The 17,500-nt window shown below is 37.3% G+C and overlaps 1 protein-coding gene across 1 annotated transcript in view; it reads right to left on the reverse strand.

Moving 5' to 3' along the window:
• Positions 1-10,769: 10,769 nt before the first annotated feature.
• The window catches only part of LOC122799992 (homeobox protein EMX1-like), a 491,914-nt gene continuing 485,183 nt past the window's right edge, over positions 10,770-17,500 (reverse strand). Inside the window, exon 3 of the mRNA XM_044069445.1 lies at positions 10,770-17,500. This exon is cut by the window's right edge and continues 224 nt beyond it. The gene's annotated coding sequence lies outside the window, so the exon portion shown is untranslated.

Below are 17,500 nucleotides of genomic sequence, written 5' to 3' on the forward strand. Positions count from 1 at the left end.
GGAAATCAATGTTTTTTATCCATTTCCATAACATTTATTATGAGGAAGAGAGTGTGCATGAGATCTGTGGTGTGTTTATAGTGTTTCTGAATGTGTTTTGAGATATATCTGTATGTATCGGTGTAGTGTGTGTGTGTGTGTGTGTTTGTGTGTCAGTGAGTAACTGTATGTAGGTTAATTTGGTGCGAGACGTCTAGAGAGTAGAAACAAGGAATTTGTTTTAATTTTCTTGTCCTTTGTGTGATCTTGGAGTTTGTATATTTAAAGCATTGAGTGTGTGTGGGAAGGTAGTTCTCAGCATTCCTACAAAAAAAAAAATCTTTTATTTGCTTCATTTGCTTTAGGTTTTTTCCTCTTTTTGGCACAGTCAAAATACCTTCAGCTGTGTGTGATTTGGCAAGCTGGCTTTAAAGAAACACACGCACACACACACACACACACACACACACACACACACACACATTCACATTCACACACAGATTCACACACATACTGTGGAGCATTAAAGATAGTGTATGTACTAGAAAAAAGGTCTGTTTTACTATTTAAAAACTGCAAAAAAGCAGTCTCTTCCCAATATAAAAAGTCTTATGACTTAATAAAAGTTCACAACAAGTGTGTTCAATGCAATCCCAGATAATTGGGTTACAGTCCCTTTCAGTGTGCAGCTCTCTCCATCTGAAACACTCAGTATCTCTCCCTGCTAGATTCCTACAACATAAATGCCCTCCATCTTCCTCCTGGTTTCATCTTCCAGGTCTTCCTTCATTTAGGCAGTCTCTCTCCCAGTTCATATAATCCAGACATAAATTCCCCCCTTCAAGAAATGCAAACAACACTGCTGGGACTTTCCTCAGTCATCCCTTTATAGATCTTTATTTGCATCATTAAGTTTAATGGCTCACTAAAGAAACTAGACAAAAGATCCTCCTACGTAATAAAATATGGGCCAAATGGAGAGCTTCTACAATCCCAGCAGACCATCTTTACTTTAAGCAGTTACGAAATACTACAAAAAAAGAAATTCTGCTCGACAAAAAAAACTTCTACCTTCACCTACAACAAACCCACCAGCATAAACCACAAAAGTTATGGTCAGGCATTAACAAACTGCTTCAGCCAGGCCACTCCAAAACTCCCACCCCATCAGGTATAACTCAGAATAACTCTAAGCAAATTGCTGATGCCTTCAACAACTACTTCACTGAAGCTATTCAAACTCTAGCAAATACACTACCCCCTGTCAGCACTAACCTGTCAGTCAGTATTAATAGCCCAGCTCCTTCTTTTCATCTTCAACCAGTACCAACATCCCTCATCTGCTCCCTCCTTCAAAAACTCAAACCATGTACCCCTTCAGCTGACCGTCTACCAGCTGAATACCTACAAATTGCATCTAAAGCCATTGCCTATCCTATATCCATCCTTATAAATAGAACTTTTACAGAAGGAACAATCCCCTTCATCTTGAAAGTCTCACACATCATCCCTCTGCATAAAGGTGGTTCCTCTACTGAGATTTCTAACTTTCGACCAATAGCCTTACTCTCTCCAATAGCAAAAATAATGGAAAAATGTATCCACCGACAGCTACTCATCCACCTTTTCTCTAATAATTTACTTGCTAACTGTCAGCATGGCTTTAGATCTCACCATAGTACAACTACTGCCTTGCTATCTTTTTCCTGACTGTATTAACAAACATCATAATAATAACTCTCTTTCCTCTGCACTATTTATTGACCTGTTGAAAGCCTTTGACATGGTTAACCATTACCTACTTATTGATATACTAAAATCCCTATCTCTTGACCCACAGGCAATACTTTGGTTTAAATCCTACTTAGATAACAGACATCAAGCTGTTCTCTGGGATAATAATTTATCTATACCCCTCCCTGTCAACATTGGAGTACCCCAAGGCTCCATATTAGGCCCTCTTCTCTTTTCAATCTTTATTAATGATCTTAACTCTAAAATTCCACAAGTCACCTGCATACAATATGCAGATGATTCAACTTTAATATGCTCTGCTAATTCTGTTTCCTCACTCCAGACCCTCACTCAAACAGTATTTCATATTGTTGAAAATTGGTTCATGCAACATTGCCTCCTCCTGAACCCCAACAAAACTAAATTATTGCTTTTTGCTCCTAACCAAAGATCTCCACAATGTCACTTCACAGTAACTTCTAACAATGGAACTACCATATCCCCCGACACTACAACCTGACTCTTAGGTATTATAACAGACCACAGCCTTAGCTATGATAATCATATTAATACTACTATAAAATCAGTCAACAGAAAACTAGGCTCCCTTTATAGAATCAGACCCTTCCTCACACCATTATCCAGAACTACCATTGCCTAAACCCACCTTATCTCTACCCTGTTTTATGCCTCTGCCATTTATACCAACTTATCAAAAAAGAACCTTAGCAAACTTGCAACCAGCTATAATAGCACTGCCAGATTTGCCACTGGCTCCCCTTTTAGAACCCATCACTGTCACAACCTTAAACAGCTGGGATGGCTAGAACTGCAGAACCAACTACTTTCTCAACAAAAATGAAATGTGAAAACACAAAGAATACATTGGTCTCAGTGTACTTTCTCAATAACTGACTATTACCCAAAAGATTCTCTACTACCCTAACAATACTCCAGTCCTCACTAGTCTGATTACTCCATATAAAAATCTGGCAACACTACGCTCTGCTAATAAGCTTCTAGTCTTCACTATTAAATCTAACAACAAGGCTGGGGATTCACTATTCTCCAACACAGTGGGAAAAACCTGGAACCAGCTTCCTAAGGAACTCTCATCACTTTCTTACACATTATACTTCAAAAAATATCTTAAAGAATATCTCAAGACACACTGGCTATGTCCCTGCTCTAACCCTGACTAAAATCTAATTCCCTATCTCCCACTCCCTTTACTTATCTGCTCTGTTGTTCTATCATGCCTACTTGTTGTAACTAGAATGTTAACCACTTCCTAGTATTAAAAGATACTTCCTCTCAGCACTGTTTCAAGACTTACTTCTCTAAAAGAACTCACCCTCTAGTGTAATGTAAGTAAGCATAAGTTTTTTAAAATAACAATTCTTTGTATTTTTTTTGTATTATATGTTATCTAAAGTTTTTTTTTCTAGGTGACTCTGTACACAATTTTTTGTCTAATCTAAAATATTTATTTTTATTTATTTATTTAACATTTGTTGACCGGGAAAGTCCGACTAGGTTCCACAGATCCTGTTTTCAGCGGAGGCCCGGGGAGAAATGCTCCAGAAGCATGTCTTTGGAATAATGTAATGTAACTTCCTTCTATTGACTATATTGTATGCTATGATACTATTTCCTATACTGGAGCTTTTCTCCCCGGGCCTCTACTGAAAATGGACATATATCCAGTTAGACTAGCCTGGTCAACAAATGTAAAATAAATAAATAAAAGTAAACATGCTCTGACTAATACAGTAAAGTTTCTTTCTGTACTTAAAGAAACATTCTCACTATAGTTAATAAATATTTCTTCTTCAAGTAATAGTGTTTTATTTACAACAAATTCACTATTCTTTTTCAAGTAATAGTGTTTTATTTACAACAAATTCCCTATAATAGTTCTGAATACACTATTTACTCCATATTTACAAAATGGTGGGTCCAAAAGCTCATGATTGTGCTCATGGCCACTCACAGGAGTATCTTAATTAAATAAGATGATAAGGCCCCACCCTCAAAGTATCCTTACTGTGCCTGCATAGCTATCAAAACACACAGAAAATAATAAAATAAAATGAAACAAAGCTGCCGGTGCTTTGTTATTTGAGATACCCATCAGATAGAGCACAGTAAAATAAAAGCACTCAATGGATTGTCACAGGACTCACTTCTTAAACTTTTTTTGTGTATGATATTACTCTTAAGCCTACCTCTGATGCATCAGAATAAATGAAGTGGCTTACTAAAATCAGAAGTTGCAAATACAGGCTCTGAACATAATGTTTCCTTTAACTGATTGAAAGCAGTGTGGGGCATTTTCCCCTTTTTCTTGGTTAGGTCTGTGAAGGGATATGCTAGTGTTCCAAACTGGGGGTGAAAAGTTCTGATAATACCCAGCTAATCCCAATACTATCTTCATTTTTTTTTAATAAATGTTTGATATTAACCAGCATTTCACTGTTTCTACCTTTCTTATTCAAGATGTAACCATTACCCTACCCTGTTACATATCCTAGGTGTTTATCTTCCTTTATGCCTACTTTAGTTTTAAAGGCATTTGCAGTAAAGCTGATTTGTTTTAAGGTATCAAATATAACTTGTACCTTGGTCAGAGGGGCGTATCAATTCTCAGAGTGGATGATAATATTATCCAAACAGGCAACAGCATGCTGGCCATGGGATTTTAGGACTCAGTCCATGAAGCACTGAAAAGCTGCAGGGATATTATGCGAACCAAAAAGAAGGACAATATAACTAGAAAAATCCCTCCCGTGTTGAGAAAGCTCTTTCTTTAACTTCAGTTGTTAAAAGGATTTGTCAGTACCTCTTAATGAGGTCTAGTGTATTTAGGATTTTTGCCTTCCACAACCTTTATCTGAATTTATCTATAGTGGGCACTGAGTAGGTATCAAATGCTGAGATGCTGCTCTTCTGCTCTTCTTAGAACTGCATTGGAAGGTCCCACCAAGATGCTCACTGGCTGCTCTCTCGGTTTGCACAATGCCATGTTGTACAAATGACTTTCACAACCAAAATACTGCCTCAGATGGCCCCACTTGATGTGTCTAGACAAAGGAAACAGCTCTTTTGTTGGCTAAATGCTTGCTCTATTTTATTATGCATTTTGTACATGTGCTGCACTAAAGGCAATTTCCTGGGGAATGCAGATGAGTATCATCAACCAGGTCTCTAAGGCATATCTGGCATCACCTGTAACATAGCAAACTGCATATTATTTGTAGCCTCTTGCCTACTTGCATGGTACATGTGTGTATAGAACCATATATCTAGCATGTGTATGCACCTACCATGTGGATGACTCTGTGAGAAATCCCCTCAGAGGAATTTTTGCTATAAGTCAGATGTGTGACAGAAGTTGAATCAAAGGAATTGCTCTGGTAGCATGAACATATTATAAATAATGCACTGGGAATCACAGCCCAACTTGCAGTTAAGGGAGTACAAGCTTTTCCTGTTGTCCCGTCCTGAGAAGGTATAGCCTTGATGCCAATGTGTGTGCAGTCTATGTCTCCAAGGAACTCAAGGAAACAGGCAATGCCATAAAATACTCACGTAGTGCTGGTTCTCTCTTCAACAGTTTTGTGGAACATTGCATTTTGCATTTGTAGACTTGAAGAGAGAATTCATTAAATTAGATACAGACATCACAGTTACCTTTTTGAATTCAGAGATAGCCCTAACATGGTGCTACATGGTGCTCTAGCACAAGGATTTACAGCACCTTATAGAGCCTGGCTCTATCACCATGCTGAATGCTAATGAGTCAGTATGGTACCACCATGCTGAATGCTAATGAGTCAGTATGGTACCACCATGCTGAATGCTAATGAGTCAGTATGGTACCACCATGCTGAATGCTAATGAGTCAGTATGGTACCACCATGCTGAATGCTAATGAGTCAGTATGGTACCACCATGCTGAATGCTAATGAGTCAGTATGGTACCACCATGCTGAATGCTAATGAGTCAGTATGGTATCACCACGCTGAATGCTAACGAGTCAGTATGGTACCACCATACTGAATGCTAATGAGTCAGTAAGGTACCACCATGCTGAATGCCGAGTCAGTATGGTACCACCATGCTGAATGCTAACGAGTCAGTATGGTACCACCATGCTGTATGCTAATGAGTCAGTATGGTACCACCATGCTGAATGCTAATGAGTCAGTATGGTACCACCATGCTGAATGCTAATGAGTCAGTATGGTACCACCATGCTGTATGCTAATGAGTCAGTATGGTACCACCATGCTGAATGCTAATGAGTCAGTATGGTACCACCATGCTGAATGCTAATGAGTCAGTATGGTACCACCATGCTGAATGCTAACGAGTCAGTATGGTACCACCATGCTGAATGCTAATGAGTCAGTATGGTACCACCATGCTGAATGCTAATGAGTCAGTATGGTATCACCATGCTGAATGCTAACGAGTCAGTATGGTACCACCATACTGAATGCTAACGAGTCAGTAAGGTACCACCATGCTGAATGCCGAGTCAGTATGGTACCACCATGCTGAATGCTAACGAGTCAGTATGGTACCACCATGCTGTATGCTAATGAGTCAGTATGGTACCACCATGCTGAATGCTAATGAGTCAGTATGGTACCACCATGCTGAATGCTAATGAGTCAGTATGGTACCACCATGCTGAATGCTAATGAGTCAGTATGGTACCACCATGCTGAATGCTAATGAGTCAGTATGGTACCACCATGCTGAATGCTAATGAGTCAGTATGGTACCACCATGCTGAATGCTAATGAGTCAGTATGGTACCACCATGCTGAATGCTAATGAGTCAGTATGGTATCACCACGCTGAATGCTAACGAGTCAGTATGGTACCACCATACTGAATGCTAACGAGTCAGTAAGGTACCACCATGCTGAATGTCGAGTCAGTATGGTACCACCATGCTGAATGCTAACGAGTCAGTATGGTACCACCATGCTGTATGCTAATGAGTCAGTATGGTACCACCATGCTGAATGCTAATGAGTCAGTATGGTATCACCACGCTGAATGCTAACGAGTCAGTATGGTACCACCATACTGAATGCTAACGAGTCAGTAAGGTACCACCATGCTGAATGCCGAGTCAGTATGGTACCACCATGCTGAATGCTAACGAGTCAGTATGGTACCACCATGCTGTATGCTAATGAGTCAGTATGGTACCACCATGCTGAATGCTAATGAGTCAGTATGGTACCATCATGCTGAATGCTAATGAGTCAGTATGGTACCACCATGCTGAATGCTAATGAGTCAGTATGGTACCACCATGCTGAATGCTAATGAGTCAGTATGGCAGACAGACATATGCCTATTAGCCATGTGCTCTCTCTATCTCTCTTTCTTTCAGTTTCTCTGTTTGTCTCTCTATCTCTCTCTTAGAACTGCCTCCAGCAAGGCATCTACATGCAGAGTCATTCAGTAAATTGCTTGGCTGTGTAGATTAGCATGGCTGGCCCCACCATGTGACAGTAATGAACATGGCCAAAAGACCATGTTCATTCACAGGAATGTAAATCAGTACAGGGATAGAGGGTAGGGGGACACCAGACACCAGGGATATTTTGCTTGTGTCATAATTGCAGATAAACAAGCATGGGTTCATTGGGTGGGTAAGCATTAGTTCCCAGGTATACTACACTTCTGCCATAATGGCACTTACATCACCATGGGGATTGGAAGTGAGGGAAACACTGGCCACCAGCATTTATACCATAATAGTACTTAAACAAGTACAGGGATTGGTAGGTAGGGAGAAACACTAGCCACAAAAGATACAACACTTGCATTGTAATGTCACTTAAAAAAGTACAGAGATCAGGGGTGGGGTGAAAGGGTCTATATTATGTAATCAAAGAGACACTTCTTTGAAAATGTAATAATCAACACCAAAAGACTGAAATCCCAAAACCGTGAACGGACACATCCACAAATTTTATTCCTAGGGAAAAAATTTGCAGGGCTGTAAACACAACACACACACTTCAAATCTAATTTAAGAGGGGGGGCTTCACCCCCACATACCCCGACTTGCGGGGCTGTGCCTCTTACACACCCCTAACTAAATATACCATCTCTGAAATCACTCTATGTTGGGGAAAAGAGTAAATCCCAGGAACAGCCAACTTAATTTTTTTCCTAGGAAAGAATTTGCGGACGTGGCTGCTCGTGGTTTTGGGATTTCCGTCTTTTGGTGTTGATTATTATGTATTCGAAGAAGTGACTCTTCGATTATGTAATATAGACCAGGGGTGGAACACTAGCCTTCAGGGAATACTCTAGACTATTGTGCCTTTATGGCACTTAAACCGGTATAGCACTGAGGGTGGATCCACTTGATAGACGAAAAGTAGGCAAAGAGTGATTGAAGGGTTGCATATGCCTATATGATGTGGCCACAGCAATTAACTACCAACAGAATGCAGTTCAGCTATGATCACATTAGTAACTGTGATTCAGAGATATACAAATTAGCCAATAATGAGGCCATTACTCATTGTGGCTAACATGTCTCTGAATTGCAAAATACCATGTCATGGGAACAGGGCCTTTTTAGAGTAAGCTGTATTCTGTCATGAATCTGCAAATAACATGCAAATCAAAGGATAAAAATGTCACACAGACAAAACATTCGTGAAAAACTGCAACAAAGACCCAGCCAAGCAAAAGTCTTCACTGCATAACCTTAAACCTTCTGCAGTGAAGGCCCTTTGATTATGTGCAAATGATCCTTTAAGGACACACTAGTGTTTCAACTACATGGCTTCGAAATGTCCATGATTTTTTAGATTTTAGTCCTTTAATCTTTACGGGTAAATTCAGGCCATTAAAGCCAAACCTCACTAGTTGTAGACATAGTTATTTTGTCTTTGGCCTCATAAGTACAGCACAAATTAATTGTTTGGTTACAATTTGAAACATAGTGCTTAAAATCAAGCCTGGTGTCCATCAACATTAGGGTACCTGCAAAATATTCCAAATAACACCCAAACCAAAGACAAAAGATCATATAGAAACTGTTCAGTAAAATCTGCAAGAAAGTCCAAGGCAAACTAGAATCTTCACTGTGTAAAAGCATAAACTTTCTGCAGTGAAGCCCCATTAAGTATATATATATAACACCTTAAGGGCATACCCATCTTTCAGCTACATGGCTTCTAAATGCCACATATTTTTTACTTTATTTTTTAAGTCTATATAGGTATATTTAGGCCAATAAAGCCAACTCTGACTAGCTACAGACATATGTGTTTCAGCATTTGTTTCTAACCTCATTGATACAGTACAAGTAAACTGATCAGCTGTAGTTTAAAACATGGAGCTTATAATCAAACCTGATGCCCATAAACATCAGGGTGCCAGCAAAACATCAGTGTTGGCTTGTAGCAGACACCTGTGGGAACAAAGGGTTTAACCAGGGGCCATTAGTCTAGTCACTTTCTATGCTACCATGAAATAATATCCAAACTGAAGGGTAAAAAGGTTACACACACAAATAATTCAGGAAAAACTGCAAGAAACACAGTTAAGCCAGGGTATACACTGAAACCTTCAATACCAAACGCTCATGGGGTGTATGTGTATATATATATATATATATATATATATATATATATATATATATATATATACATATATATATATATACATATATATATATATATATATATATATATATATATATATATATATATATAATATATGTGTGTGTGTGTGTGTGTATGTGTGTGTGTGTGTATGCATGTATGCATGTGTATATGTGTATGCAAATTACCCCTTAAGGGCATACTAGTGTTTCAGCTACTTCAGCTACATGGCTTCTGAATCCTAGTTAGTAGAATGACATTTACATTTTGGGTTGAGACTGGAGTAATTTTTAATTAGTTTAGGATGATGATTTCATTAGAACATTAATCTAACTTGAGCACCAGTCAGCTTTTTTCTTTTAATTTGAATGTTTATGTCACTAAAATTATAACTATATAGGAAAACTAAGTTATCTTCACACCACATACAGTAACATTCCTGTCTGGTGTTGAAATAACTTTACTATCATAGTTAAGAAGTTAAAGTAATTAAAAAAATTGCAATTTCATAAAATCAAGTTAACAAACTGTACCACTGAGCAAATGGATTCATCCAGGTAGATGATAAATAAATCTTCTAGGCTGGCAAATTTTCTAGGCCCAGTCACCTCTTTTCCTTCCCAAAAATATACAACATAAAACTTAATTCAAAGTACAAGAACTTCATAATTGTTCCCTATGGTTATGATCATGAAGAAATAGAAATTGTAGATGGAAGGCCACTCCCCAGATGCACTCACAGGATTTTGAACAAGGATTTGTGACTGGTTGTGTTTTCATTAACTCAACAGTTTTATTGAAATTGCTTTGCAGAAATGATGTTTGATGTTTTTATTGTTAAAACTATGCTGTAAGCCAGTGCACTGCAGTACCTGCCTAGGAACAAAGGGACATCTTTGTGTGTATAAGGGAAATCTTTTCCAGCAGTCCATCACCCTTAAAAATGTATTTTCTTGATGTGATACAAATAATTATAACATTAAACTGATACACTAAAAGTTCCTGCATATATTTTGGATAGTAACATATTATCCAGATAGTACTATTTTAAATCCACACCATTTGTAAATTACTTAAGGTTAGATTAGAACCGATGAAGTGAAAGGATACTATTAGCTGTCATTTAAGACTTGAATCCAAGACCTTCAGTCATACAGTGTTGGTGTCACGGCCCCTGGACCAACAAGGACCAAGAAACCTATGCTTTCAGCTAATTAACCACCAGCATGGGTCAAATTATAAACAGCCACACAAATACAGTGACAGTTCTCTGTTTAGGCACTGTTATATTGCCTACTGTTACATATGTTAGTCTAAAAATTTCAGAAAGTCAAATGGATCTAAATCAATGAAAAAATATTTATTTAACAAATATCTCAGTGCCAAACATTGCATAACTAACCATTAAAGGATTCACATTGTTTTATCTGAACAAAAGTTGTTTGTTTTCTAACTATTCAGACTTGAAATAGGATTGTTGCATTATGTGACATTGTAGACATTGTAAAAGAACCCCACTAGATTTGCTGCATTGTAAGCAGCAAATGTAGCATCTGTTGGACAAATATACAAGTCAGTTTAAGTAAAGCAAATGTACAGACTTCTTAAGCAAATTCATTGTTTTATTCTGAAAAAAATAATTACATTCAATAAATTTATTACTTCTTCCTGCTTTATCATTTAGAAATGAAAATGAACATAAATCTATACAATTCGGACTTAGTAGGAATAGTTTACATATGTTTAATTAAACAAATAATGCAATAAACATTTTAAAGTCATACTAAAAGGTCCTTTTTACACACAGAGAAAATACAACCATGTGTGACAACAGTTCTGAATGTACAGAGAAGGAAGTTACAAGTTTCCATTATGGGAAGAAATTAATTTCAACATTTTATCTCATTAAATGCCACATCGTCAGTAAAACTCAAATGTGTATCCAACAGTAAACCTGAGAGAGAAAACATAGCAAACTTCAGTCCTGATTCATAGATTTAGGCTTTCAGAAGGAGGCATATTAAATAACACCTACTGTCAAACCTGACATTAGTATTCATATGTCTTCTGCTGTCCAAATTATAATACATTTCTTGGCTGTATCCAGTTATGATGTCCTTCCTATACCATTAGCTATGTTACATTTAAAATATATTTAAAATGGATGTCATTGTCTATAAATCTCCACAGTACAGCAGAACTTGGTAAGTAAACAGAGAAAACTAATCTCTGCATATGAAGAGAAAAGTGTTTCCCACATCAAATATGTGCAAAGCTATTAGTAACAGGAACGACAGATAAGATTTCTGTAATGGCATTGTGCTTACTAAGAACAGCACAAGTTAAAATGTACCAAAAATTCTTAGCTCTGTACAATTATTTAATCTGCACATAGTCTTCATTACATTAAGATGAAGCATTAGATTTCATTTTCACATTAAAAAATAATGGCATGAACAATTCTTCTGCTGTTCCTGATTTGTATGTTCTAACACAGGGGCAATTTGTAACAAAGATGAGAAAAAGACTTTGACTGCTTGCATATTTTTTCTAATGCTGGATACTAATGGGTCCAAGCAAACAGAAAAAAAACACTGTTTGGACCAAAAGCACATGATTAGGCAATCTGTTATGCAGAAAATAAGACGCAGTGTTGTCCACATGCAACAGATGTTACTGCATAACATGTGGTGAAGCACAGAACCGAAAGACATGTGCTTTTAGTGGCTATATAGTTAAAATAATTTTCTATATGTACATTCCATTTTCATTACTGTATTACAAAAATATTGTAACATTTTTTCAGAGGAACAGAGCATGCTTATATGTAGAAAAGCAATGTGTCTTGTACTTAAATAAAAGTAAACTCACTCCTTTGCTTTACTGGTACAGAGGCTTTGAGTGCTGAGCATATCACGGATGTCCCAGTTTTGAGCTGTAGACATCGTGCCTAAGGATGTAACAGAAAAAGAAGGAGGGAGTGAATTATAACACTGCTCACCTTTATATGAGTAGTGGATGAGATTTCCTGCAATAAATGTATGGCCTCTTGCAGAGGCCAATGGGACAGGACAAGCATAGCTTATTTACTAGAACATACGGATAGAGTGTAGTTCAGTATGAGAGACTTGGTGAACAGCCAAATATGCAGATAGCCATAACAGTACGTGTGTGTGTGTGTGTGTGTGTGTGTGTGTGTGTGTGTGTGTGTGTGTGTGTGTGTGTGTGTGTGTGTGTGTATGTGCAGGAGCATCTTGCTACTCACTGGCGTCCTGTGGAATGGTGGGTTGTGGCATGAAGTAAAAAAGCCAATCACCATCACCTGCCAGAGCTTTACTTCACCAGCCAGGTTTAACCCGACATCACCAGAACAGAATGAAAAGAACTGCTGTGGTGTATCAATGACATAGTGCTGAAGCAGGGGATGTTTATACTACGGGTGGCGCAATGAGGAACTGTGCAGCTTTGTACAATAATTTAAGTAAGTGTAGATTGTAATATATATACAACAGTTTGTAGAAGAGGGGGCACATGACTTGTGCATGGAGAGCAGGGTAATAAGAATACCTTTAATTAAAATAGTGGGGAAAAGATAATGGGTAGCTGTATATGCTCTTTTATATTTTGGAATGATGAGTAACAATAGAAATATCAAAACTTTATGAACAACATCAGTGAAAGAAAAATGAACGAGATTATAAAAAGCGACCATGAGAAAACACTGGCAGAAGATGGAATGTGAGATTTGGCAGAATAGGGTAGAATGACAGTTTCAAACTGCTCTGCAACATGGATCATTTTCATATGATACGGGTGTGTTTATTTTCTGTTGCACACATTTTGCTGTGGTGGATTTCCTGAATTCACTACAGTAAGTCATAGAACTCACATTGTCTCATTTAATTCTTTGAATGTGGTGATCCTCCAGTGGAAATAGGAAAGGTTATAACCCATCATATACAGTTGTTCTACCTGTATTTTCTCATTACTGAATTCAGCTTCAAAAGCACAGCATCTCAGGTATAAAGAAACATTACACATTTATGGCAGTATCAAACTAAAAGATCTGTTCAATGTTCATTGTGTCATAAACTGATTAACCTTTAAAAATTAATGTTCTGTTACAAAAGGCAGAGTTTGCAGAATGTAAGAAATGAAGGGCCTTATTTGGAGAAAATGCACTCTGGTAGATCCTGTTTTTTTTTCTAGTTACGCGGTAACAGCTTTACTCACAAACAGGTTATGCTAGGTTATATTATTATTATTGTTATTATTATTATTATTATTATTACTTTTCTGTTAAATTTATTTTTCACATACATGATAACTAAGTAAAATCCATTTTTCTCATTTTATAGAGCATTAGCAAGGCACAGAATTGCAACATAACTAAGTATGCTTATCACTGACTGAATCATGCTAAAGTATATCTTAATATGACACACTTAGCTAATTAGTTTTAACTCACTATGTATGTGAGAACGAGGCTTAACCAGTCACTAAACCAAGTAAAAAAAACAGGGCATTATTCATCTGGAAGACAAAAAATATAAATGATAGATAGTTCATTTATCAAATAGCGATAAACTTTGTTATTACTGAGCCAGCAGAGTTCCTCATAACAAATATGTCGTCAAGAATGTTTTGGTTGTTACTGATTTATAGGTATTAATATTATTATTTAGATAATATCTCCAGAAAAGTGCAGTTCTGTTTAGGAGGTTAAAGGGAGATTTCTCTTCCTCTTTCTATAAGCATAACATTAAGCAGAAAATTGGTCACTCTCTCATGATATTTGAGATTTTTTTCCATCTTAACAGTTTAAAGTCAGAACTTATGTTACTACATTTGTCCCTTCCAAAATTCTTCATCCTTCTAGCAAACATAATCAAAATATAATAGGAAGTCATAATGATTTCTGAATTTATAGTACATTGCTTTAAACACCCGTAATATTCTGACTTACAAAAATAGGTTACTTGTGCCTGTTTTATGATCATCCGAAGAAAATCATATCCCAGACATTAAATTAATCTCATTTTTCTAGAATGACACACTTAAAAGCATAGTTTATACTGTGTACTATGTAATAAAGCTAGCAATTGTTTTTCAGAAATCTGTTTGCCTATTAAGTGTACAAAACAGAACTGGCCTGTACATTTATGAATTAATTTAACTGCAATCCCTGCTGTTGAGTTCATTGGAACAATAAGGAATTCAAAGCAAGTATATTAGCTCTCTAATATATGGTTAGATGGGCTGGAATGGTCATAGATTCTGGCCTCCTCAAGCCATGCAATAGGACTTCATAATGAATATCGTATCATGTTTTACTGCTTATATTTTTATTAATTTGTTAAATGAGTAAATCCACTAGGCTAAAGATTATTTTCAAGGGTGACCCACACACACTGTCTAGCTAAGTGAGTTGCTCAGATTCATAGACTAGACAAAAGGAAAGAGAGGGTATCTGACCTAGGATTAAAGGGTGAAGCACATCAGATCGAGTTATAGGAGGAATAGCAGAAGTACCTGTAGAAAATATATGGGGTCATCAGGAGAAATGCAATGTCCACACAGACACCAACAATACTTCAGGACTGAACTCTGGACAATGGAGCTGTGCAGCAGAAATCTTAACTACTCAGCCATCATTCTGGTTATTGTGCATGTTATCGACCTATATTTGCCAGACATTGTATTGGATGCTGAAACTGGTTATATTAAAAGGGGCATTATATTCAGCCAATCCACTTATGTAATATAATATCCTTCTTTAGTATTCATCAATTCAAACACATTATGTAGCTACAAAAAACCCAGAGGTTCTGAACTAGAAAGATCACAGGGCTTAAGACTTTCCAAGCCCCATAAATTGACTGCAGGACAGGTGCACATAATCCATTAAATGCCACAGACCTTACATTCTGTTTCTGGTTGCATTTTGGTACATTTATAATTATGTGTATTTTACGTTACTGTTTTGATAGGAGTTCTGCATAAATCCAGTGTATTAGTTTTGACTTTCTACCTTAACCAAAACATAAAAATACCTTTACTGTAGCAAGCTGTTTTTGTATTCATTTTTGAAAGTTGTGTAAAAGTTCAGAATACAATGGCTAAGTATTTTCTATTTGCAGATAAATATTTTGTAATCATAATTCCTTCTCCTCACTTTGAATTTTAAATTGGCTTTATATGATTGCCTCCCTCACAATTATACCAAAGGATGAGCATGATGTGGCCTTCTGTGGTAAGTATTATAAATGAGTATTAAGTATTAGAAAACCATTTATTATAAATGAGTATTAAGTATTAGAAAACCATTTCTGCAATGGACACTGAAAAGGGGCATTTCTCTTATGCATAAGGCAGTTTATTAACAGCAACTTTGAAAATATAATCAATAAGGAAATCTATGATTTTTGACAGGCAAGTAGCATTTCTGTTGTTTCTCATGACATCAAAGAACCATGTAAATTGGGGAGCTGGTAAATGGTGAAATACTGAGCCTGCAAGGAACAATGGAGTAGGGACATAGGGCCAATGTGCATCTTAAATAAAATAAAATACCTGGGATAAGGTAGGCAGGAATCATTAAACCTAATGGATGTATGTGTCTGCATGGGACCCATCAATATACATCATGCAGAGACTGCAGCATCTATAACAGTTATTCTGTAAGCTCATCTTTACTGTGGCACAACATGCTAATATCAGGAGAATGCTGGGCACTTACAGGTCCTCCATGCTCTGAAGTACCAGTATCCTATTGGTGTGCTACAGTTGCCTGCAGTAGACGGCACTCTTTTAGGTCCCACATGCTTCTCTCCAGGTACAAGATGTTGGACTCCTGCAAGTCCTATGTGCCAGTGTAAGTCTGTTTGAGGATTCTGAGCTCCTCTACATCCTGCATGCTTCTCTCAAGGTAAAAAACAGTTGGTACACTCCTGCAAGGTGTGCATACTAGCATCTGTATAATGGAGCATCCTGGAATCCAGCAGGTCCTGCGTGCTACTTTACATGTATAGGAGAATAAGGAGTTCTCCTTGCTCTTGCATTCTGTTAGTCATGCACAGCATGAGTAAACTCTGACATTTTTGGTGGTAGGATGTAGAAATCCTGCTTTACAAATCTTTGGGAAATGTTAGCTTTAAGATAAACCATAAAAGATGTGGGGTATCGTAACTAGAAGAAACAGGGGAATAAAAGTACTGCTGACAGAGAGAAATACAAATGAACTGTGTCCTTAATATGTAAGGAGGTCTTGTGCCATGTCAACTGCACTGTGAGGGCAAATGTATGCAGTTAAGGTTTCACTCACATTATCCTATCACTTCAATACAATATGTTATGTCAGGGAACAAGAACATAAAGATTTTAGTGCTGTTTTTTACTGACAGTGTTGTCTGTAAATGACCAAGAGAAGCATGGTATTAGGTAATTATTTTACCTATGTGTGATAGATTTACTGCAAATAAAACACAATAATATCTCAGTGTTTCTGCATAAAGCCATATATAGCATATTTTGCCTGTCAAAGACATATGGACACATACACTGTACATATACCCTCACATGCCTAAACACACACACACACACACACACACACACACACACACACACACACACACACACACACACACACACACACACTGCAGATGGCTGTCGCCTTATTTGAGTATAAGGTCTAGTGTCAGAGAAATGTGTCTTGTGCCTTGATGCAGAATGAGATTTGCTATTTGCATGGCTGTAACAGAAGAAAGGCTTTAAGACATATATGTACATGGATATACAGTACAAGGTTCATTGATCTCAATCCCAGGTTTACAGAGTTTTTTTTACTAATTCTTCTCATCTCTGCTCATGCAGCAATAGTTTCCTTGGGGCACCGGGTTTCTATTCTGCACATCTACAGTGAAGAAGTTAGCAATGACTTTTGTCATACAGCCAGCCCTGTAAAATTCAGAAGTCCTTGTATCCTGCCTGCATCCGCTTTTATTTTCTGTTAATAGGGAGACCAAGAGTTGGTTGATGAATATGCACCCAACATTTAGGAGTATTCTGGCAGGACTTGCCTTCTGCAGGGCTATATCAGGTTTTTCCTCTTGAGTTTTGTATTGATAATAGATAT

This window comes from Protopterus annectens, chromosome 4.part0 (genome assembly GCF_019279795.1).
Source record: "Protopterus annectens isolate FY-2018-M chromosome 4.part0, PAN1.0, whole genome shotgun sequence".
NCBI lineage: Eukaryota > Metazoa > Chordata > Ceratodontiformes > Protopteridae > Protopterus > Protopterus annectens.